The sequence below is a fragment of the Monodon monoceros genome, unplaced genomic scaffold, assembly GCF_005190385.1.
Source record: "Monodon monoceros isolate NGI ecotype Baffin Bay Population unplaced genomic scaffold, NGI_Narwhal_1 Super_Scaffold_19, whole genome shotgun sequence".
Classification (NCBI taxonomy): Eukaryota; Metazoa; Chordata; class Mammalia; order Artiodactyla; family Monodontidae; genus Monodon; species Monodon monoceros.
In genome coordinates, this window is record NW_021703775.1 from 45,740,481 (window position 1) to 45,765,603 (window position 25,123).

The window sequence follows — 25,123 nt, forward strand, 5'->3', positions numbered from 1 at the left end:
AGAGAGAGAGAGAGAGAGAGAGAGAGAGAGAGAGAGAGAGAGAGAGACCCCCAAACACCATGTAGCTTCTCAGAATTACAGAGGTAACTCTGGGCTCTGGCTCCCACCCTTCTGGGTCTGATTTTCTTGAGCCTTCCTGTATAGTAGCACCCAAATTACATTTCCATGATGTCCACAACTTTACAACACACCACCCATTTTATGTGAATGTATTTTTACATCTTGACGCCTAAGAGTACTTGGTAAACACATCATCGATTCTTCCATTAGATGCACTTTTGCTTAATTCTTACATTACAAGGTCTGTAAATTTCCTCCTCTCAGAAATTTTCATTACATATATGTCAATGCTTAGGATTTCTCACCATTTTGTAAATTTCCAAAATTTCTATATAATCCTGAGACAAGAAACTGGGGATTGATGGATAGGTTACGAAGATTATCTCTGGAGGGCCAAGGGCACATCTAGAGATGTATAATTGTTTCATTTTTATAGATATTCCAAAGATTCTTTCTAAAAGCACTGGCACCACTGAGCAATGTAACACTATAACAGTTTTATTACAACATTGCTGGTATTGACAATGCTCTTTTGATTTCATGAGAATATTAACATATAATAAAGTGCAAACAAAAAAGTGCTACTGGTGGTCTTTTGGTAAGGTAGCAATAACAAGAATGAGAAAGGTTTAACTTGGGTACTCCTGGAAGAGGAGATTTGAGTGTTTTAAAGAGGACAGCATGATATAGAGAAAAAAAAACAACACCACACACACACTGGGATATAAAGAAAAATACCCAGTTTCTGATATTGGTCTTGATATAAGTAAGTTATTTGGAAAAGACACCTTTTTTGCTTTATACATTGGTGATATCATTTATAAAACAAGAATTAACAAAAATATATTGTTTTGCTATTTATTTGGACTTGTCTAAGTTGTTTGATTTGAGATGGATTTAAAACACTCCCTGATCTAGAAATATAACATTCAGACCAAATTTTCTGATAACAGTAACCAGAAGATCTTTAAAAAAATTTAAATCTATTTGAAATTATCAGAGCTATGAAAGTGCTGCAGAATTACTTGGGGGAAGTTCTAGAGAGAACAAATAATTCCAAAGAAGTGAGAGAAATTTGAGGAGTTATTATTCCTTTAGAGATGTATGTCAATTCTAGAAGAGATTCTTGAGAGACTGAGAAACTGAACATTCTGAGAGACTCACAGGCTGGGAGACAAACACTGGAGTTTGGAGCCTACCAAGGTGAGAAAAGGAGCAGGTAAGTCCCCTAGGCTTTCATCTAGAATCACAAAATATTATACCCTAGATATGAGGGTGAATCAGAAATAGAATTGTTATCCAAGGGACCAAAACCCCGTTCTTTTTTCCAGTTTTATTGAGATATAATTGACATATAACACTGTGAAAGCTTAAGGTGTACAAAGTGATGCTTTAATATACTTATATAGTACAAAATGATTACCATAGTAGGATCAATTAACACCTTTATTACCCCACATAATTACTATTTTTTTGTGGTGAGAACATTTAAGCTTTATTCTTGTAACAACTTTCAACTATATAGTATGGTATTATAAACTATAGTCACCATGCTGTATGTTAGATCCCCAGAACTTACTCATCTTGTTACTGGAAGTTTGTAGACTTTAACCCATATCTTCCATTTCCCCTATCCCCAGGCCCTGGCAACCTCCATTCTACACTGTTTCTATGAGTTAGGCTTTTATAAATTCTGCATATAAGATCACAAAGTGTTTATCTTTCACTATCTGATTTATTTCACTTAGTATAACGTCCTCAAGGTCTATCCATGTTGTCACAAATGTCAGGATTCCCTTCTTTCTCATGGCAAAATAATATTACATGTCATATTCATATACATATATATATATAGTGTCTTTTTCCATTCATCCATAGATGGACTCTTAGGTTGTTTCCATATCTTGGCTATTGTGAACAATGCTACAATAACCTTTGGAGTGCAGATATCCCTTTGAGATCCTGATTTCATTTTATTTGGATATATACCCAGAAGTGGGATGACTAAATCATATCCTAGCTCTATTTCTAATTTTTTGAGGAAACTCCATACTGTTTTCCAAGGTAGCTATACCAATTCACACTCCCAGCAATAGTGCACAACGGCCCCCTTTTTTCCACATCCTCACCAGCACTTATTATCTCTTGTCTTTTTAATAGCCATTCTAACAGATGTGAGGTGGTATTTCATAGTGGTTCTGATTTTCAACTTCCTGATAATTAGTAGTGTTGAGCATCTTTTCATGTACCTGTTGGTTATTTGTATTTCTTCTTTGGAAAAATGTCTATTTAGGTCTTCTGCCCATTTTTCAATCTGAATGTTTCTGTTTGTTTGCTATCGAGACTTTTTTTTGATATTAACTCCTTATCAGATAAATGGTTGTCACATATTTTCTCCCATTCTGTAGGTTGTTTTTTCATTTTGTTGATTGTATCTTTTGCTATACAGAAGATTTTATGTTTGATGTAGTCCCACTTAATTATTTTTGCTTTTTTTGCTGTGTTTTTGGTATCATATCCAAAAACTCATTACCAAGACCAATGTCAAGGAGCTCCTTTTCTGTGTTTTCTTCCAGGACTTTCATGGTCTTATGTTTAAGTCTATAATCAATTTTGAGTTAATTTTTGTGAGTGGTGTAAGATAGGAGTCCAATTTAATTCTTCTGCAAGTGATTAAACAGGTTTTCTAACAACTGTTATTGAAGAGGCTATCCTTTCCACATTGAGTATTCTTGACTCCCTTGTCAAATATTAATTTATTTCTGGGCTCTCAGTTCTGTTCCATTAGTCTATGTGTTCCATTAGTCTAGGTTTTATCCTCTAAGATCAGAAGATAAAACCTAGAAAGCAAAAAGAACAATAGATGAAGAAGAGAGAATTTATGTAATAAAGAAGGGTAATTGAGCTAACTGTTCTATATTATCTTTAAGTGGAGTAGCAAGTGTAAATTGGAAAGGATGGTAACAGAAGAAATATTGGAAGAGATCATAGCTGGTAATTTTCCAAAACTGATGAAAGATATCCAACCATATATTCAAGAATTGCTACAAATACAAAGAAAATCATAACTACATGCAAAAGTGTAAATGTGCTTGAAAAAAGACACAAAAAGAAAATCTTAAGAGTACCATATTTCAAACAAAAGGAGAAAGTACATACTACCTTCAGTAACTTAGTAAGACTGATTGCTAATCTCTCAATGCAACAATGAAAAACTGTCTTCTGTCTTGGAAGACAATGGAATACCTTCAAATTTTGGAGGTGGATGAGGGACTGGCTAAAAGTCTTTATCCAGTCAAATTTTCTTCAGAAGTGACAATAAAAGAAAGATATTTTACACACACACACACACACACACACACACACACACACACACATAAACTAATGGGATTTATCATAACCAGACCTGCATTTAAGGAAGTACTAAACATATACATTAAGCATAAGGAAAAATGTCCCAAATTCTAGCTATAAGATGGAGGACAGAATGACCCCTACAAATTAAAATACTTTTTGCAGAAAAATAACAATATCTTGTATAGCTTAAAATATATGTGTAATTAAAATACACACAGCAAACATGCTTAGGACTGACGCTGAATGCTATGAAGAATGCAATTTTGTACAGGAAGGTCACTGCCCTCATGGGTATGGATGGACAAGAGCAAACAATACATATTATGTTATATCTTGAATCAAAGTATTTGTGAATTTGAAAGCACTTGTCTTCATAAACAAATTTGGAAATTAAAAGTCTGAATCAGGCATTTACAGTTACATTTTCATTTCTGGGGGAAAGAATATCAAAGGATCTCCTAAGATGTCTCATAGACCCAGGGGAGTTTATTATTTCCCAAGTCAGTCTTACATACTCAGAAGCTTGATTTTTGTTAGTAAAATGACAACAGATTTGTCTCTCAAGGGAAAACTCCTATTTACCAAGATCATAAGAATAATGTATTAGTTCGTAAAGCCAAACTATTAAATGTTATGATATATCTCATAATATTCAAAATATAACACCCACATGACAATCCTGTATTCTCAATATCAGTGTTAGTTTGCTATAAGAATTATCACCCAGTTTCCCTGGTGGTGCAGCGGTTGAGAGTCCACCTGCCAATGCAGGGAACACGGGTTTGTGCCCCGGTCTGGTAGGATCCCACATGGCGCGGAGCAGCTACGCCCATGAGCCATGGCCGCTGAGCCTGTGCATCCGGAGCCTGTGCTCCGCAACGGGAGAGTCCACAACAGTGAGAGGCCCGTGTACCGCAAAAAAAAAAAAAAAAAAAAAAAATTATCACCAAAAATGGGAGACAGTTTTCAAAATAATCAGACTAGTTTCACTGTATACATACCTATTTAGAAAAAGACTACTTTTCAGAATCAGGCTTGTTCACAACCATCTTATAAAATGGAGTCTTTGTCAAAGGGTCATATCACTCCCAGTACATTAGCTGAGGTCACTAACAATATACTTTTTAGTCAGTCCATTCACTGATGCTAAATGATGATGGGTTATTTCCCTCCCTGACTTATTTCTATATTTGAAAAACTTAATAGACTCAAGTTGACATTGGGGTTATTATGTTTCTTAAGGCAATATGCATATGTCCTTTTTATTTTCAGTTGATTTTACACTTTAAATTACAGAGAATACTCATATTTCTCTTATTTCTAACATTTTTGATAGCTTCACCTATACACTGACAACAGAAAAATTATTGCTCTTCTTAAGTAAAATAACTAAAAATATATCAAACATACATGCATGTATGTTATCCAAATTGTCTGTTGGTTATTGTTGTTCTAAAAAAATTTGATGAAAGTTTTGTTTTTTGTTTTTGTTTTTTGCGGTACGCGGGCCTCTCACTGTTGTGGCCTCTCCCGTTACGGAGCACAGGCTCTGAACACGCAGGCTCAGCGGCCATGGCTCATGGGCCCAGCCACTCCGCGGCATGTGGGATCTTCCCGGACCGGGGCACGAACCCACGTCCCCTACATCGGCAGGCGGACTCAACCACTGCGCCACCAGGGAAGCCCCTGATGAAAGTTTTAACACTGCTTTTTTAACTTACCTGATGAACAATGACATTTTCTACACCATTTGCAGCTTCATAAGGGCTGACTGACAGGTGGCATGGAATGTATAAATGGCTCTCTTTGACATGTTATAAAAATGGACAATCAGTTAAAGCTTGTGGGGTGGGGCAGTAATATACAAAGTTAGACATATGCTTAAAATGTACTCAAAAATATGAACACCAATGAAAGTTTCTGGACCAGAGAATTAAGGAGAATCTAGAAAATCTGAAATTAATAGGAATATATGACAGCAGTTCTATCTGGACCAGAAGATTGGTCAAATGTATCTAGATGGAGAGAAGGTCATTGTATATATCATAGTCCTAAAACTCTAAATTGTTAAAACCAGATAATACACATGGTAGGTAGGTATGACTAAACAGTTAGGAAGACATAAATGAATGGCATTGAAACACTGTGAATTTAAGACTTTCTATTCTAGAAATCTTGGCAGAATGTTCTATTTTTGTATTACTGACTGAGGCACTTAGCAATGACTGAGTTATAACTGTAAGCTGATATCTCTGCTTGAGCAAGTTATTTCAAGGGAATGCCTTACTAGAGAGGATGAAGCTTCCCTAGACAAGAAGTAAAATTCAATCTTTTTTTTTTTTAACATCTTTATTGGAGTATAATCGCTTTAAAATATTGTGTTAGTTTCTGCTTTTTAACAAAGTGAATCAGCTATATGTATACATATATTCCCATATTCCCTCCCTCTTGTGTCTCCCTCCCACCCTCCCTATCCCACCCCTCTAGGTGGTCACAAAGCACCAAGTTGATCTCCCTGTGCTTTGCAGCTGCTTCGCACTAGCTATCTATTTTACATTTCGTAGGGCATATATGTCCATGCCACTCTCTCACTTTGTCCCAGCTTACTCTTCCCCCTCCCTGTGTCCTCACATCCATTGTCTACGTCTGCGTCTTTATTCCTGTCCTGCCCCTAGGTTCTTCAGAACATTTTTTTTAAATTCCATATAAATGTGTTAGCATACAGTATTTCCTTTTCTCTCTCTGACTTACTTCACTCTGTATGACAGACTCTAGGTCCATCCACTTGACTACAAATAACTCAATTTCGTTTCTTTTTATGGATGAGTAATACTCCATTGTATATATGTACCATATCTTCTTTATCCATTCATCTGTCAATGGGACAATTAGGTTACTTCCATATTCTGGGTATTGTAAACAGCGCTGCAATGAACACTGTGGTACATGATTCTTTTTGAATTATGGTTTTCTCAGGGTATGGGATCGCTGGGTTGTATGGTAGTTCTATTTTGAATTTTTTAAGGAACCTCCATACTGTTCTCCATAGTGGCTGTATCAATTTACATTCCCACCAACAGTGCAAGAGGGTTCCCTATTCTCCACACCCTCTCTAGTATTTACTGTTTGTAGATTTTTTGATGATGGCCATTCTGACCAGTGTGGTGATTCCTCACTGTAGTTCTGATTTGCATTTCTCTAATGATTAGTGATGTTGAGCATCCTTTCATGTGTTTGTTGGCAATCTGTGTATCTTCTTTGGAGAAATGTCTATTTAGGTCTTCTGCCCATTTTTGGATAGGGTTTTTTTTTTGATATTGAGGTACATGAGCTGCTTGTATATTTTAGAGATTAATCCTTTGTCAGTTGCTTCATTTGAAAATATTTTATCCCACTGTGAACGCTGCCTTTTCGTCTTGTTTATGGTTTCCTTTGCTGTGCAAAAGCTTTTAAGTTCCATTAGGTCTCATTTGTTTATTTTTGTTTTTATTTCCCTTTCTCCAGGAGGTGGGTCAAAAAGGATCTTGCTGTGATTTAAGTCAAAGAGTGTTCTGCCTATGTTTTCCTCTAAGAGTTTTATAGTATCTGGCCTTACATTTAGATCTCTAATCCATTTTGAGTTTATTTTTGTGTATGGTGTTAGGGAGTGTTCTAATTTCATTCCTTTCCATGTAGCTGTCCAGTTTTCCCAGCACCACTTATTGAAGAGGCTGTCTTTTCTCCATTGTATATTCTTGCCTCTTTTATCAAAGATAAGGTGACCATATGTGGGTGGGTTTATCTCTGGGCTTTCTATCCTGCTCCACTGATTTATAATCCCCTCTCCTTGTGCACCCCGAAACAATAGTCTCTTGACTTTCAGGCAGTTCCAGACTTTTTCCTGGATCCCCGCCCAGTTAGCTGTGGCGCACTAGCCCCCTTGAGGCTGTGTTCATGCAGCCAACCCCAGTGCTCTCCCTGGGTTCTGACCTCTGAAGCCAGAGCCTCAGCTCCCAGCCCCCACCCACCCCGGCTGGTGAGCAGACAAGCCTCTCAGGCTGCCGAGTGCTGGTCGGCACTGATTCTCTGTGTGGGAATCTCTCCACTTTGCCCTCTGCACCCCTGTTGCTGCACTCTCCTCCATGGCTCCAAAGCTTCCCCGCCGCCAACCCCCCATTTCTACCAGTGAAGGGCCTCCTTAGTGTGTGGAAACTTTTCCTCCTTCGCAGCTCCCTCCCAGAGGTGAAGGTCCCATCCCTATTCTTTTGTCTCTGTTTTTTCTTTTGCCTTACTCAAGTACAGGTGGAGTTTCTTGCCTTTTGGGAAGTCTGAGGTCTTCTGCCAGCATTCAGTAGGTTTTCTGTAGGAGGTGTACCACATGTAGATGTATTTTTGATGTATTTGTGAGGAGAAAGGTGATCTCCACATCTTATTCCTCTGCCATCTTGAAGGTCCTCCTCAATCATTTTATATATGAGGAAAGTGAAGATTAAAGAAACTATCTATATTTTTAAGGTTACACAAGAAGTAAGATATTTGTGTAAGCATTTACACATAGATAAATAAACTAGCTGAACATAAACAAATGAGTAGGATACAGCTTTAAAAGAAAAACATACAGGAAAGACTTAGTGATATCAAATGACGTTTTGTTAAAAGCTGCATTATGAAATGCTCATCAAATAATTGAATGAAACATATTTAATTTAATATAGAGGAACTGCAAGTCTAGAATGTAGTTCATCAGACTTCCTCTGAATTCAGCACTGTCAAACCAATTCTGCTATATTTTATCCAACTTCTAGCATGACCTCTCAAGCAGGACTCCCATAAACTAGAATCCCTCTCCTGAAAAGTTCATGGCTTTATAGTCATGCAGGTACTATTGGTAAAGGATACTCAAGAGTTGATTATAATAAAAAAAAACAAATCTTAGAAAATAGCAGAAACCAGCAGCTATTTATTAAAGATCAAGAGAAATTGTAGGAACTGGCAAAAAAAACCCACATAAATCAGTAATCTATTTCCCTGTGTCTGTTAACAGCTCTTAGATTAGAATATGTTTGGATCTAATTTTATTTATTTATTTATTTATTTCAGAATGGTTTGCTGGCCTCATATTTGTTTAGTCTCATATTAGATAATTTCTTGTTAATTTCTATATTTCACAGAACAGTTTCTAATTAAAGTTGAATACAACCTAAGTGGACAACCTAAGTTGATCCAATTTAAAATAACATTGAGTAGATCCCATATTTCACTGAATAGAGAAATACTGTTTTAAAGAAAAACGTCATAGATTTTATGTGGAAAGGACTTAACCAACGTCAAACTGTTAAAAGCAGAAATGACTGGGAACCTGGTGTCCCTGGCAATATCAATGGTTCCCAAACTTAGTGGATTATCAGGAATCACATTTCCATGCCCATCAAAAGAAATTCCAATTCTGTAGTCTTGGGAAGAGTCAGTAAATTGCAGTTAACCAGCAACCATGCCCCCACTGTGCACAAACAGGCACAGAAAACACTGCAGGTGAATACAACAATCAGCTAGGTTAGGTCTCATTACGTTGAATGATCATGGGCATTTCACTTAACCTCATTCGTAAATGTAAAAAGTTAGATGAGATAATTTCTAAAATGCCTTTTGACTGCAAATTTTATAGTTTTGATATAGCCTCTTGCCTAGTCCAGGGGTTTCTTTCCAAGAATGCTTGATCTCTCAGCATCACTCTGGAGGTTATCAGTTCCACTGTAATAAAGCTCCCTATGCTGAGCCAAGATATTGCAGCTTCCACCGCTTTGTTCAAGTTCTACCACTTGAAAAAAATATATTCCTGTCCATCTGATAGCCCTTCGGATGCTTAAAGGCTGATTTTGCATCTTTCCTACAAAATTTCTTCTCCAGGTTAAAAAAGATGTAAAGATTATAGCCATGAAAGAATATACTTTCTTCTCGATAAGTTACTTGAAATGGAACAAGTTCTCAAAATCAGTAAGATGTTGCTTCACCAGGAAAGAAGAAAAATCAGTGAAGTAATTTGGAATCTTTTATCAATACTTACATTTAGAGGAAATCTTGCCAAGAAGAAGGCTGAGGAAAATTGTAGGAGTGTTACAGCCTACCAGCAGATGGGTGTGGTAAATTCCAAAGTGAGGACTGGAAGATTGAGAAAAAAATGATAAAAGTTACATACATTTGAATAACTTTTAAAATTAAACTGTATAGACTGTAGCATATTCTTTAAAAATCATGATATTGTTTTTGATATCCTGTTTCTGTTGAGGAAAATTTAATCAAATCAATGTCCAGATTATTTTTATACTATATAGTCATTCAAATATAACATTTATATATAATGGGATCTAATTACATAAAACAAAAATAAGATGCTGTCTAAAAAGCAGAGGATAAAGGAGGTATAATAGAATACTATTTATCTATGAAAATGTGATCATAGTAAAAATAAATTATACACCAAATCCAAGAATTATATAAATAGTAGGTTTAACATACAAAAGAGGTTAATTCAGGAAAAATAGAAGTATTCCATTTACAATTCAGGGAAAAGTTTATTAAACTTATTACAAGTGGTGCAGTTACTAGTTGTCTGCAAATATGTGTGTAATCAAAGCTACAAAATGGTCTTACCACTCCTCTTTCTTTTATACTCAAATTTTTAATTTCATCCTTATTTAGTTTTTCCTTTATTTCCTACAAACTTACTACTTTCCTTCCCACTCTTCAAAACTGTTATATGCTTTACAAAATTATTAGGTCAAAAGTCCTTTTTTCCAAATATGTTGTGGATATTTTTGTCTCTTGACATTATTGATCACTTTTCCTTCTTGAAATTCTGTATCTTTAAGTTCAAAGACATTAAAATGTCCTGATTTTCATTGTACTTGTGTCTGTCTTTCTTTCTGTGGATTGTCTTCTTTCATTTTTCCTTCTACAGGAAGCAAACCTATTCTTGTTTCTTTTTTTTAAATACAAAATCAATAATTAACAGTCTTTAATATAAATCTCTACTTCTGAACTCTCAGTAAGCTTCTAATCCCTTATCTCCAACTCTCTCCTTAACATTTCTACTTGGATGTCAGTCTATTATCCTACAGAATTGAAGAGTGTTAAAGTTCCAACTGACTTGAAGATCATCTAGCAAAATCTCAAGTTCCAGATACGGATATAACTTGAAAGAATAACCATGCAAAATCACTCAGATCATAGGGGTAGGACAAAGACTAATGTAGAAGTTCTATGTTCTCCAGTCCCCAAATAATTTGTAATGTAGCACACACATGATTTTTGTTTGGTCGATATTTTAGATTAAATTCATAAATTTTATAGACCATAATTTATTAAAGTAAATTAGTATGTAGGGCAGGATAAGGTCCATAACAAGTTTAGGCCAAACAAATATATATTTGGCAATGTCCAAGATTGACTCACAAAAAAATTGTTTGTTGGACTGAGTAAGAATCCTTTTTGAAGTTTTGAGAACCTATAAGATAACTGGTTTGAGTTCATGGGCTCAGTTCTCATGGGTTGGTAAACTTGATATCTCAAATTTCCAAATATCTAAATATTTGGAATCTGCTCCAGTGACTGTATTAAGAATGCTCTTATCAAATTTAGATGCCTGGGATGGCAGCTTGAGTAGTTCAGCAGACCTAGTCCCAAGGAAACACAGGTAAACTGGTAAAAAGCAGAAAAAAGATAACCATTCAAAGTCTCTGAAAATTATTCTAAGGACATAGATAAAATTAAGAAACATTTATTTTTAAAAAATTTACTAAATTTTGGTGAGAATCTGTGGCACTTGGTCATGACTTGTTCCCTCACTCCCCCACTCTCCTCTCCCTAGACAGTAAGCACAGCCCCCACCATGCCTGGTCCCTCTGACCCAAGTTCCCCTCACCAACAAATTTCTAGGTTCATCTGAAGCCTAGGAGCTGGCCTCACTTTTCACTTTCATGCCCTGGCCATTGATATGCTTGTTTAGCTCTACTAAAGTAACAGAGGTTGATTGCAAAAACAAACAAACAAACAGAAGTGCCAATCTAGGCAGTATGACCAATAAAAAATGGTTTCCCTGTCCCCTCACGTCTCAGTCAAAAGATACGGTATTTCAACATCAGGAGCAGGCTACCAGAATTTCTCTTCTCCATCCCCCAGTGACAAACGGCAGAGGCTAAATTCCTGGTGAGTGTTGTCAAGAACTTAGGGGCTCCCTTCCTCAACCCATCCTTTCCATAGAGCAGAGGATCTACTCTAGGCTGAGATTTTTCTGGCCTTTATTTCATTTGCCTCAACTCATTTATAGGACAAAAGTTCTGTATTCAGAGAGGCAAGCTGAGAAGGCTACTATATCCATCCAATACTCTCATAATGGAGTGGTGTCATACAAGGAGAAGGGGAACACTGTCCCTATTCTCGGCTCTGGAGCAGGTGCTTGGAGATGTTTCCCAGTGGGATAGGCAGTTAAAATAAAGAGCTCCAAAACTCTCCTCAAAGTTACTGAGAAATGAGTGCAATTTGACTGTGGAAGTTATGTAGCTTCCATTTGTGAGGGAGCTTTATAAAGGGTTTTGGACCCAATTGTTGTCACGTCGCCATCAAATATCAGAGTCTCTTTGATTCCAGCTCTGGTCCCTGATAGCCATTTCTGGTAACCAACCAAAAAAAGTTTCACTCAACCTTCTGTTACAGGGACATTGTATGATTCATAGCAAGAACTTGGTCAAAGCACTCAGGCCTCATTTTATTCTGGCTATACCTAAACATGATCCTGAACTTTTATATCACAAATTCAGAGTAATACAGTAGCTTGAAACCTGGTCTCAATCCTAACTCATTAAAAATTTCAAGTCCTTTCCCAACTCAAATAACAGTTTATAATATTGAATTTTGGTGAAATTAATGTATAAAAGTATGGTGCCTTTTTTTTTCCTGCAAGGACATATTGAGTACCTGATCTGGCTATTTAGATTAAAAAAGAAAATAAACTTGATAATAAATGTGAGAGTATGTATAATGCAGCTAACCACTGCCTCCATTCTAACCTTTGTTCTTTCTTTCAAATCAAAGTATATTTTCCAGGAACCCTTTCCATGTCACTGAGGAATCTTACTGCTCATCTTCTACATGTTTCCCCTTAATTTTTATACTCCTTTATATCACAAAGTTTCCTCCTTACACTCGGGGGGAAAAAATTCCTTATATATAAAAATAATTATCTCCCCAAAATATTTTTAAAGAATTTGAGACCCACATATTTTCAAGGAAATACATAGAAAAATTCAAGGAAATTTTTAAATTGTTTACAGCGGTAGTATCTAAGCATTATCCAAGACACGTCTCCATTTTTTGGTTTTGATATGAGAAATAGAAATTCACATTTCCAGACAAAAACAAAGCTCACACGTTTTTCCTCCCCTTCTTCACAGAATAAAATTCTTGAAATAAGTGTAAATGCCTTAGCAAGACTTAAGATTTAAAATTTCATTAATTTATCCGAAGCTTTTAGGCAAATACCTCAGTGTTGAGAAGATATAAAGTAAATTCAAAGTTATTAATTTTTTTTTTTTTTTTTTTTACCATTTTTGAAGTACAATGTGTGGTAATGCTTTTTCCCGGGGAAACTTTAACAATGTTATATATTTAAAAACTGACCTGGAGGATGGGCAAGTCAGAAAGGAATCAGGTTTCCGGACCTCGGATATTGGCTGACTGGGACTGGGGCTCCACAGCTCTGCCTCAGCGCTTGACGTAGCTGCCCCGGGAGCTTCGGGGCATTGGTTCTGGAAGGAGAGAGATTTGTGGCCCGCGCCTGTGCAGTTCGCGGCCTGCGCATGAGCAGTTCGCGACCCGCGCATGAGCAGCTCGCTTCCCGTACTGTCAGACGCCGGCTGTGGCGCGTCAGACGCCGGCTGTGGCGCTTCCGCGCTTGCTGTGGTGCTTCCGCGCCAGCGCGATTTCTGCGCCTGAGCCAGTTTCCAGCCACCTGACCGCGCTCCTGGGAGAGGCCCTACCTCACTGTGACTCGGAGTCTTGTGGGGGGTCAGGCATCCAAGAGGATTGAGGTTTTCTTGATATGTGGCGTGTGCGAGACTCCTGAGGACGACTCCGGAACCGTGGGCCTCCGGCATCCAGGTCGTTGAGGTAAATTAAAAGAAAAAGAAAAACTATTTATATATATATAAAGTTTTGCTTCTAGAAGTGAAGCATGACGTGACGGTTAAGGCACTCCTTATCAATTTATAGTACAATTTTAGTTTTTAAAGAAATATTGAGACCACTGATTTTTTATACAAGCTATATGTCAGAGGATGATGAGAATAGCTGAGAAACTAGTTACGTGCGGTGTACATTTTACAGGGTGTATTGTTTTGATAGACTGGTGGCCCTGGGAAGCAAATTCTGGTACAAAGTATTGGGCGAACCCTGAGCAATCCTGCACGGTTTTACCTAGTGTGCCTGGAACATAAGGCCCTGACCACTCTTTTTTTTTTTTTTTTTTTTTTTTTTTTTTTTGCGGTAGGCGGGCCTCTCACTGTTGCGGCCTCTCCCGTTGCGGAGCACAGGCTCCGGACGCGCAGGCTGAGCGGCCATGGCTCACGGGCCCAGCCGCTCCGCGGCATGTGGGATCTTCCCGGACGGGGGCACGAACCCGTGTCCCCTGCATCGGGAGGCGAACTCTCAACCACTGCGCCACCAGGGAAGCCCCCTGACCACTCTTTAAACAAGACATTTCAAAACAGCCAGGCTGTCTCCCTCCGTGAAAAAGAGCAGGCTTCTTCACTGTTGATTATAAAATACCAGATTCCCTAAGCTCCTGTTTCTCTTCTGTAAGAGAATGCACGGTGTGTGCAGGTATCCATCTGGGACCTTAATTTTGCCACTGTTGTGTTACCAACCAGGGTTCTTGGCCTTCTTAATCAATAGAAATTGATCAGAGGCCGGACAAGAACGTCAGGCAAGGCTTTATTGGGGCCCCTGCTGCAGCAGCGGGGAGCAAGAACAGACAACAGGTTCCCTTGCTTGCTCGCTCCCTGAGCCAGGGCGAGCTGGTTCCTTCTATGGGGTGAGGGTAGGGGTGTGTCCAAGGGTTGGGCCAGAGGGGTGGTTTAGGTGTTTTGCCCACCCTTTAGGTGGTGGTGTGTGCAGGGGGCATGCGCAGTACCCTGCTTTTGCTCCCGACCCCCTGCATTTGCTCCAAGCTCTTCAAAAGTGGCAATTGGGCTTTTTGGTCTCTTTGTATCTTTTGTCCAGAATTTGTCCCAACTACTCATGCATGCAGTTATTTTTAGTCCCATACAGTGTCTTTGTATTTTATTCCTTGAGGAGAGGTGTCCAGGTGCAAGCATTGCAGCACTGCAGCAAAGGGTGCCAGGTCCCAGCCTGTCTCATTTGGGCTTGGGGTCAGGGGAGAGCTAATTCAAGTTTTATTCTCATGCTGCTTGCTTTGCTATGAATAATGACTTAATTTGTCTCTAAATCAGGAGTCTTGTTTCTCTGCTAGCACCCATGAAAGGGTAACAGACTAACTTTTAGTTTGTAAGTAGGGTAAAGACAAATTTCAGACGCAGATGCAGAGATTTACATGAAGAAATTTTGCGGGGGAGTGTTTTCTGTGGGGGCATGGAAGAAGCAAAACTAGACAGAGGGAAAACTTTATCTATGATGCAGTCACACCAAAGACCCCAACCAGTGCTGCAGAGAACTTGGGATGAGGGATAACCCTTCAGAGATGCAACAAATTGAGGCAAGAAGGTCTGGCCTTTGTGTCGTTGCATGTGGACTGATCCTAAGAACGAGGCATGCTCTTGAGCATGGTGGCCTCTCTTTGCCTAAAGCCAAGGAAAATAGGGGAAACCTGGCTGTGCACCCCAGCATCCACTAGGGCTGTAAATCAAAAATATCAGATGAATGGCCTCTGACAAAACAATGAATTTTCTTTGGAAATATATGACATTTCTGTATTGTCATGCAATGGCATTTGTGAGTTTAAAAAATACACTTCTGAGATAAAACCCTGTTTTTAAAATTTTAGGTTGCATGTGTGAATAGACTCAAGTAAAATAGTTACTTTGGTAAGATTTGTGACTTCTATTCTGAAAATATCGACTTTAAAAGCAAAAAATAACTGTGCCAGCTTAGCTTTTGTGGTTAATTATGGACAAAATATCAATTATCAACAACTAAAAACTTTTTCCAAGTAACTACTGCCTTCTCTTCTCATTCACCTGAACACTCTGGTAATTTCTTATATAATTATCTAGACATCTGTAATGTAGTTTACAATCATATGAAATACAGATTCGGACAACCTGAGTTAGAATTCTCACTCTTATTTTTTGCTTTACTTTGCACACATTGCTTCGTTTGTCTTTGCTACAGATTTCTATTTATTACAGTACAGATAATGATTGTATTTAGATCAAAGCGTTGTTGTTAGCATTTGAGATATTCCACTTGTCTGTGTACTTAGAAAGGAGTAAGTTGTCAATATACCTCAACCATCATTATTATGCTTTATTGTATTTATGTCTAGAGTGAAAAGCTCTCCCTTCCTCTTATGAAGGACATGTGTGCGTCTATATACTTGGGCTCATTTCATAACCTGAATCTCACTACTGAGTTCTAAAGGGCATGGGCAGTGTCTTATTTAACTGTGTATTGCCAGTGCTTACTGCAGTGCCTGACATACAAATGAACTTAATTGCTTGTTGAATTAATGAACAGATGGATTAAATAATAATGCATTTTTTCAGTGTTGCTGGGTTTGATACAGAAACACAATTTTATGCTTAGAGACCTTCATAGCAAATGAAGATAAAAGCAAAGCTGTCAGTAAAGATGGTTTTGAGTAACAAATGTAGTATCTGAGGACAGTGCTGGTAAATATCTGTGAATGTTGTTCAACAGGGGAGGATAGCAAACACCTCCTAACATGGTGTTCTTATGTTCTTACCTCTTGGTGCACTTGAGAGCAAAATTTCCTATCCTTTATTACAATACTGAAAGGTATGCAAGCTAGTAGAGAGTAAAATAATAAGGCAAGTAAGTATTTTCTTGTTATTCAAGGTTATCAGTCTAATGATATAGGAATTCTTATGTGGCAGTGCTTGAGAAAGGGCATCTGTTTTCTTTGGAGGAATATCGTATAAGAGTTGGTGCCTAAGCTAAAGCTTTAAGAGCAAGAAAATCTGAATTAAGTTAAGATATGGGTAGAAGAAGAGGTCTTGGGGGAGACTGTTCCAAGCAGTCATGTGAGTAGTATGTGCAAAGTAGCATATGTGAGTGAGAGAATTTATTTGGAACTTTAAGTAATTTAGCTCAAGTGATGAAAAATGAGTGAAGGGAAATGAAAGAAGAGAAAAAGTAAGAGAGTTGATTGGGGTGGAGGAGTCTTTGGATTCCCCCTGAAGCAGAGCCTGAGCCAGTGATGTAAGTATTGATGTAGGTATTTTATTTGGAAGGTGATCCCAGGAAGCAAGATTGAAAGAACAGGAAGGGTAATTCAATTAAGAAGAAACGGCTAATATAAGAATAATTATCAAGGCCACTCCTTTGTATAATGGGGGCTCAATTTCACCACACCTCCTGAGAAAAATAAATAATAGTTCCTAGAGTTGTCCTCCTAAAGGAAAGAAGGCTGGAATATTTACTTACAGGCACTCAACTCTTATCAATTGAGGTTGTCCTAAGGTATTAATTCCTCCATATTTTCAGGGTTCACCTGGGAACTCTCCCAGCCTGGCACCACTTTCTACCCCAGGAGGTGAATCATTGGGCTGGAAGGCAAGTTAAGGCTTTGCAGCGTACACTTGATATGGCATGTTGTCATCAAGAGATCAATTGGAGACATAAACTGTGGGCATAAACTCTCCACAGTAGCTGCAGATGAAATCAGAGATGGGCTAAGGGGATGTGATGTGAGGCACGAATGTGTCTGCTACAGGTAAATAGCAGGGTTAGACCATGGGGGCCTTGTACACCTTATTAGGGAGCTTGGAATTTACCTATTTATCTTAATGAACTGAGGATGTGTGGAGTGAGAGACTTATATGATCAGATATGGATTTTTTTGGACATGAGATATCCTCATGTCCTTGATATAAGCACTTATGATGATATGATTAAACATCAAAATCCAGTTGGATAACATGGTACTATACCCAAGGCCTGCCAATATGGAGAAGAGATTACATTACATGCTTTTGGCATTCTGCTGCGGCTCAATTAAAAACTCCTTTTAATAGGACATTAAATACAAATTATTAACTTTTAATAGTCCTTAGCAAATATTTTGTTATTGCAAAGAGAGATACCCCTCATTATATTGGTAACATTTACTGTGTAAAAGCCATATTGAAATGTAGTGACTTAAAACAGCAATTACTTATTGCTGACAGTCTGCATGTTGGCTAGGAGCCAGCTGACTTAAGCTGGGCTTAGGTGGAGCAATTCTATTCATCATTCTCCCAGGCCTATTCTCCCAAGCACCTTCTTTCTTTGAACGTGGCTAAAGTGTAAAAGAACAAGTAGAAACATATAAGGTTTCTGAGGGCCTAGGCTTAGAACTGATTCACTATCACATCTGTCTCATTCCATTAGCGCAACAAGTCAAATGGCCAAGACCAAAGTCAAGAGGCAGGGAAATACAGTGCCAGTTTAGTGAGAAGTCACATGGCAAAGTGTGCATGCCTACAGATAGAGTCAAAAAATTGTGCTCACTAATACTATTTACTACACTGTATTAGTTTCATAGGGCTGCTGTAACAAATTACCACAAACTTAGTGGATTAAAACAAAAGATGTTTATTCCCTTATAGTTCTGGAGTCCAAGCGTCCAAAATCAAAGTGTTGAAAGGGTAGGTTCCTCCTAGAAGCTCTGAGGGAGCATATGTCCCAAGCTTCTCTCCTAGTTCCTACTGAGTATAGACAATCCTTGGTGTTCCTTGGCTTGTAAACATATCACTCCAGTCTCTGCCTCTATCTTCACATGACTTTTCTGTGTCTCTGTGTGTCCTTTCTTCTATCTCTTAGAAGAAATGGAGACTCATCATTTTATTTAAGGCCCAACCTAATCCAGGATGATCTCATCTCAAGATCCTTACCTTAGTTACATCAGCAAAGACCTTTATTCCAAATAAAGTCACATATTGAGCTTCCAGGTAGCATATCTTGGCGGGGGAGGGGGGCACTGGTGGGGACTGTTCACCTCACTCTACAAACTCACTCTCAAATACAGTTTTCAAGATTTTTTACCATGGGTATCATCACATCCAAGTTAGTGATTGGATTTAGCACCTTAGATTTTAAATAAACCAAATTTCGATAATTAAATCTTTCATGTATGAAAATACTGTATCACTCAAATTTTTGCTAAGAACACTGAAGTAGGAATTATGTGAAAAAATAAATCAATTTAATATAGAGATTTTATTTAATATAAATGTACAAATGACATGAAAAATGCTACCAAAACTTTAAACAGCTAATAATGATACCATGTCATTGTATATTTCTTAATTTTACATGTTAATAAGGTACATAGTTGACCCTTGAACACTGGTTTGAACTCCGGGGGTCCACTTATATGCAGATTTTTTTCACTAAATACCTACTACAGTACTACACAGTCTGTGGTTGGTTGAATCGCAGATGTGAAACTGTAGATACGGGGGGCCAACTGTAAAGTTATATGTGAATTTTCGACTATGTGAGGGTTGGTGCCCCAACCCCCATGTTGTTCAAGGGTCATCTGTACTCAGTTCTGGACTCATAAATGTACACATCAGTCAGATGTGCAGCAAGTCACAGACCTGTGATTTGATACAGGCTTCCAGAAAATCATGGAGCAAAAATAGCCAATAATAGAAACACTTTGGCAGTAGACATGCCATCTCAAATTTAGAAAAGCCCAGAAAGTATTTGTACAAGAATGGATAAGGAGTTAGACTGCTTCTAATCACTATTGTCTTCCACAAATTATATAGCAAAACTGTGGAATAAAGGAGTATTGGAGTAAAAGGTGTGGTCCCAGGCTGGTGCCAATACATGAAATGTTTAGTTCTATTCATTACCAGTCCTCAGTGAAATAAGGACAACTTCAGGGTATTTAGTAACTTTTATTGGAATTTTACATTACTTCTACATCCTAATTATATGATTATAAGACTCACCTCATTAAACATGGTCTAAATCATTTGAGTTGCATGTAAGGAACTGGGTGCTAGTCATGCACACTTATTAACTGTGTGATAATTAAGATTTGTCAACTTTAATCCTAAAGTGTATTAAACTTGGAATCCATTTCTTTCATGAAAAAGTAACTTAAATTTTTGGAACTGGCTACTGATGAAGGATTGAAGATATTTTGAAAATGTAGCATCACTTACGTTTTGGATAATAGTTAAAAGTGATTATCCTGAGCTTTATGAAATTGCTTTAAACTCTTTTACTCCATTCCCATTCACTTACTTCGTTAAGACTAGTATCTCTACTGTTGGTTTTCTTGAAACAAAATATAGAAGCAGTTTTAACATAGATCATCTTTTGTCACATAGTCATCATTCCAACCTAGATTAGATAAGTTAATACATTTACCTAATCTCAGTTGTCAGGTTAAAATTTTTAAATATCGATATACATAGTGTTCATTCTAAATATGTGAACATTTAAGGTGGAAATCACTATTTCACTTATAACCTTTAAGTTATCCTTTTTAATGACAAAAATTATAAGTTTAATAGCAACTATCTATATTAATTGTCTTTATGTACACTTTTAATGAACTTTTTTTCCAAAACAACTTTTTACTGAAGTACAGTTGATTTATAATGTGTTAGTTTCAGGTGTACAGGAAAGATATTCAGTTATACATATATATATTCTTGTTCAGATTCCTTTCCATTATAGGTTATTGCAAGATATTGAATATAGTTCCCTGTGTCACACAGTAGGTCCTTGTTGTTTATTTCATATATAGTAGTGTGTATCTGTTAATCCCAAACTCCTAATTTATCCCCCCCTTTCCCCTTTGATAACCATAAGTTTTTTTTCTAATGTCTGTGAGTTTATTTCTGTTTTGTAAATAAATTCACTTGTATCATTTTTTTAGATTCCACATATAAGTGACATCATATGATATTTGTCTTTGTCTGACTTAATGAACTTTTAATGAACAGCATGTAAGTTTTACATTTTTCGCTTTTTCCCTATATTGTTTGTTATAATTATAACTATATGTGTAGTGGTTCTAATAGTATAAGATTGGATATAAAAATGTATTTATCTTAGACTTTTCCTTGTCATATTTTCCTAGTAATACACTTTAATTCTATTTTTAAAATATATTGGCTTATGATAGTTGCTATTTTAAATAAAGCGGTGCAGCATGAATAGTTTAAGAAACAATAAAGTAGATGACTCTTGACTAGGTATCAGAAATTGTCCAGAAATAAGTTATACTAATATGTGAATCAATAGTGGTATAGATCTTACACCCTTTTCAAGAACTCAGGGCAATGTCCATAATACCTAGAAACCTAAGATAGCTAACAAGTATGTGTATGATCTATTGAGTAATTTTTTATGACAATAATATTAATAATTAAAATTATAAATAGCATTTGACACTCTTATAATGCCTTACTGATTATTTTTGAAACCCTTGTGATATTGGACATGAAATTTTCAAACTACATATCCTAATTTAGTACTTTACAGGGATATTTGATGCTGATTTTACTATGGAAGTGTTACAGTACCAAGGAAATGAGGAATTGTTTCTCTGATTATTCTTTGAATGAAAAATGATATAAAAGGGCTTCTAACATTGGCAAATAAATGTGGATAATGCAGCAGCTACAGGCAAAAAGATACTCTTATAGGGGAAAAAAAAAATCCAGAAAACACCTCAGTTCAGAGAGACACAAAGGTGTGGTATTTTCAGCAATTCCTACCATTCCTATTATTTACAGGCAATAATGATAATATATAGCTAGAATTTTTTTGACCACATAAAATGTGTTAGACATCCACTACACACATACACCCACCCACACGCATGCCCGCATGCACATGCACGTGCACACCCATCCATTCCCTATGATGCTCAAAAGAAGCCTGTAATTTAGGTACCGTGATGGTCTTTTGATGTGTTTACTTAGTTAGGCTACACTTACCAGTGATTAATCAACCACTAAATGTTGCTTTGAAGATATTTTGTAGATGTGATATGGTTGACTTTAAATAAGGGAGGTTACTCTAGAAAACCTGGTTGGGCCTGAATCGGTCATTTGAAAGGATTTAGTAGAAGAGCTGAAGCTGCCCTAATGAAGAAGAAATTCCTCTTGTGGACAGCAGGTATAGCCCATGCCTGAGACTTTGCCTGCCCTAGGGAATTCACATTTGCCTAGCCACCCCATAGTTGTGTAAGCCAAGTCCTTGTAATAAATCTCTTAATATATATCTGCTAAACCCTGACTTACACTGGTGTTATCATACCTGTTTTATAGATTTGAAAAAGTTAAATTTCTTATCAAAGGTGAAGGTAGCTTTGTAAGTGCCTGAATAAGGAATTGTACTCAGATTAGCAAACGCCAGAGTTTATAACCCTTAGAAACTGTGCCCTGATACATGAGCAGTGTTTGGGTTTGTATGTGATCAGCAGACTTTCCATATAGCCCTCAGCCATCTCTTAGCAATGAAGAAGTGGACCTTAATACCAGACAGAGCTGGTTACACATCCTCTGGAGTATGTTGAAAATAGAAACAGTTTATTGAGCATAGTTCGCATTAGTGAATGTAGGTTAAACCGGTCTCAACTTTTTGAGGCTAGAGTCAGGTTCTTCCAAGAAATGGTATCTATAGATATCTTGAGTGGGAGGATCTTATTCTACTATAACAGTCAGTATTGCTAGCAAAATCTACAATAGAAAGACATATGTAGCTCTTTTATTCCTTTTCCCAGCTCTCCATTCAGAATTCTGTCTTTTGGTTTGGGTATAATGTGCATTTTGCTTTCATAAATATTTTTCTACATATCTTCACAACTCTAAGAGATAATTGGAGTGGATATTTTCTCTTTTTATTAGCCATGAAATGTAAGACTTAAGGAAAATTTAAAAGACACTTGCTTAAGGTCACATAGCCAATAAGTGGCTAAATCAGAAGTTAAAAGCAGTTTCTGCAGCTCCATCCTTACTTTCATGCTCCACATTTGATCACCCTTCAAGCAGAATGCAGGTTTCCTTCCTTCCATTGTTTCTAGATGGCCCACTCTGAGTTTAGAAACAAGAAAACACTGAGGAGAAAGGTTTTACTCATTGGTCATACAGCAAAAATAACAGTAAATAAATTGTTTTCTATTGTTGCATAACAAATTGCCACAAACTTACCTGCTTGAAGCAATGTGCATTTGTAGTTCAAAAGTCCAGCATGCATGGTTGGTTTCATTAATCAGAGTTTCATAACGCTGACAGTAAGATGTCAGCTGAAGTTGCAGTTCTTATCTAGGGCTTGGCATCTCCTTCCAAAATCTCCAGTTGTTAGCAGAATTTACTTTCTTCTTATGCTTTTTGACATGACCCCCTTCATTGTCAAGCCAGCAGCAGGAGGTTAGGTCTCTATCACACACTGAATCTCCCCTATTTCCCTTCCTTCTTATATTTTAAGGGCCCTTTTGGTGGAAATAAAATTAGACTCATTAGGTTCCCATCCTTCCTTTGCAACCACTAGGTATATAAACTTGGGGTGGGGTGTCACATAAACTTTCAAGGCTTCATTTTCTAAGATAGAGAGTGAGGACACTGAAGTCTACTTTTTCACTGAACAGATTTCCTGTCACGTTGGAATCACTCTAGGGTCTCTTTCAGTTCTAATTTTGAATCATCTGAACAAGAAGTTAAGTAATAAAGATGTACTTTTTGCCAAATACATAACAAGATTCCCTGATTATTCTCAATAAAAGTTTATTAAATGAAAAACAGTTAAAAGGTGAATAAGAGTACTTTTTAAATTATCCATATTTCACAAAGGGGAAAAATTAAGCAAAAGTAATAGAATTGCTCAGATTCTTGACCTCTCTGCAAGACTTATAAATTTTATTAACTTAATTCATGTGAAACCTAATATCTGATAGCTATGAGTCAGGAGCAGCAATTAATTATACTGGTGCCACTCAAAAAGGAGTAGGTCCTAATGTATAACAACGATCAGTCAATTCTACAGAAAACTCCCTTCTAGATTTAATATTGAACTACCAACTTAAAATAATGTTTTCAAAGAAAAAAAATGGGTGATTATGTCTTCATTATGCATGGCTCTCTCTGTATATTATAAGCAAGCATGAAGTTAATTTTGTAAGGTTTATGGTTTATTTTTTGTTTGTTTTATTTTATAATGTGATGTGGCAAGGATAATAAGTATCAGTAGAGAGCTTTGTTTTAAGTTGGCTTTTCTACACACAGGTTGAATTGACACCTTACATACCCAAACTGCTGTTTTGAATAAACAATGTAATACTTTGTTTTTTAAAGCCTTATTTAATGAAATCAGGGTACATTAAAACCATTTTGCTCTTTGGGAATATAGTCGTTAATCGAAGTGTGTAATCTGGGGGAATAACTGAAAATAATGCATTATGGAAAACTTTAATGAGTTAGCGTTTCTAAAAAGTACTGAAATTCTGAGACAGATTTTTTCTGTAGATGTCAGTGAAGACGCAGAGTCTCTTTATGCAGGGTCTGTGTTAAAGGAGCTGTGTCACAGGAAACATACTCCAAGATGGAGAGTTGTATGCATATTTATTGGGAAATGGTCTCAGAATACATAACTTTTAAGAAAATGAAGGTAGGAGTGGGCAGAGAAACACGCTGACCTGCAGTTTAATTACAACTAAGGTCTTTGTAACCCCACATGAGCTAGTCATTGGCACACTTTAGAAGGAAGAAAAACCTTAACTAGACAGTTCCTTGCAACTGATAACAGTTCCCAGTGAGAGATATTTCTGAGTCACCAGTAGCCAGTATTCCCAGCAGCTGGAGGATGAGTTCCATATTAGATATCTATCGTTGCTCTTTAAAAATTACCACTTATTTAGTGGTTTTAGACAACATACATTTATTATCTTACAGTTCTGGAGGTCAAAAGTCTGAAGTAGGTATCATTGAGCTTAAATCAAAGTGTCGGCTGGGATGTGTTCTGTTTTGGATGCTCTAGGGAAAATTACATTTTCTTTCTTCCTAATCCAGCTTCTAGAGGCTGTCCTCATTCTTTAGCTCAAGACCTTCTTCCGTCATTAAAGCCAGTAGCGTCTTATGCTGCATCACTCTAACAGGCATTCCTGTCTCCTTTTTCACTTTCTAAGAATCTTGTGATAACATTGGGCCCACCTGGATAATCCAAAAAATTTTTCTTATCTCAAGGTTAGGTGAGTAGCATTCTTAATTCCATCTGCAACCATATTTCTCCTTTGCCATGTAACCTAACATATTCACAGGTTCTGGGAATTAGGATGTAGACATCTTTGAGGGATCATTATTCTGCCTATAACAGGTGCATTGATCCTGTCTATCTCTGTGTGTTTTTTTCTTTAGATCCTTAATTGTAGAAGACTTATTCTGCTAGTCTTCTAGTTGTTCTATTCTATTTCTAGTTTGCTGTATTATCAGAAATGAATGTTGGATTTGTTAAATACTTAGTCTAAATCTAT